This window comes from Psammomys obesus, unplaced genomic scaffold (assembly GCF_907164565.1).
Source record: "Psammomys obesus unplaced genomic scaffold, mPsaObe1.curated_primary_1811, whole genome shotgun sequence".
Classification (NCBI taxonomy): domain Eukaryota; kingdom Metazoa; phylum Chordata; class Mammalia; order Rodentia; family Muridae; genus Psammomys; species Psammomys obesus.
Genome location: NW_026585895.1, coordinates 3,732,570 through 3,733,897, shown reverse-complemented (window position 1 = coordinate 3,733,897; position 1,328 = coordinate 3,732,570). Strand labels below are relative to the sequence as shown.

Here is a 1,328-nt window from a genome sequence, read left to right as displayed (position 1 = left end):
TCTTTCTTTCTTTCTTTCTTTCTTTCTTTCTTTCTTTCTTTCTTTCTCTTTCTCCACTTTTTGGTTTTTAATCTGAAACTTTCCAGTGTGCTGTTAAGTTACTAGTATGATATCCAGTTTCTTTGTGAAGGCATTTAGTGCTATGAACTTGCTTCTTAGAGCTGCCTACATTGTCTAACAGAGTTTGGGTATGCTGTGTTTTTATCTTCACTTAATTCTAGAACATTTTAATTTTCTTTCTTAATTTTTGTCTTGACCCATCTTCATTCAGTAGTGAGTTTTTCAGTTTCTATTAGTTTGTAAGTTTTCTTTTGTTTCTGTCATTGTTTATATCCAGTTTTAATCCATGATGGTCAGATAAGATTCAGGGTCTTTTTTTATTGATTTTTCTTGCATCTCTTGAGATGTTCCTGTTTCTGAGTATGTGGTCAGTTTTGAAGAAAATTATATGAGCTGCTAAGAAAATACTTTTGTGTCTTGTGAATTTTCTGTAAATATCTGTTAGGTCTATTTGATTTATGATGTTAGTTACTCCAACATCCTATGTCTGAATAACCTGTCTATTGGTGAGAGTGAATTACTAAAGTCACCCACTATCATGTGTGAAGGTCTGTATGTCATTTAAGCTGTAGTAGTGTTTTTTTATGCATGCGGCTACTGCTGTGTTTGGCGTACAGATGTTAAGATTTGCAACGTCCTCTTGGTGAATTTTACCTCTGATGCATGGGTAGTGTCCTTCTCTATCTCTTCTGATTAGTTTTGGTTTGAAGTATATTTTCTTTCAGATAATAAAATGGCTACACAAGTGCTCACTCCAGCAGCATGTATACTAAAATTAGAATGATACAGAGAAGATTAGCATGCCTCCTGCTCAAGGATGACATGCGAATTTGCGAGGCCTTCCCTGTTTTTCTACCATATATGTCCTTTGAAAGACTCCACCCAGCATGAGGTCAAAGAAGATGCTGAGACTTAATAGCCAAACTTTGAGCAGAGAGCAGGTAGTTTTATGGAAGAGTTGCGGGGGTGGGGGGGGAGACTCGGAGAGGACAGGAGCACCACAAGGAGGCCAACAAAGTCAACAAATCTGGGTCCATGAGAGCCTGCAGAGGCTACATCTGGGATACAAAGTGAATAAATTATAATAAATTAAAAAATTATATTAAAAAATAATATAGAATAAACATACTAAAATCTGTACACCTAAAGAAGCTAAGCAAGAAGGAGGACCCTGGGTAAGATGATCAGTCCTCATTCAGATAGGCAAACTGGATGGACATCAGAAAAGGAAGAAAACAGGGAACAAGACAGGAGCCTACCTCAGAAGG

General features: G+C 36.9%; 1 non-coding gene across 1 annotated transcript; it reads left to right on the top strand.

The window, feature by feature from the left end:
* The first annotated feature begins 805 nt into the window (after positions 1-805).
* On the top strand, positions 806-912 carry LOC129671808 (U6 spliceosomal RNA). Its single transcript, XR_008719399.1, has one exon. It is a non-coding gene; the product is annotated as a U6 spliceosomal RNA (small nuclear RNA).
* The last annotated feature ends 416 nt before the right edge of the window (positions 913-1,328 follow it).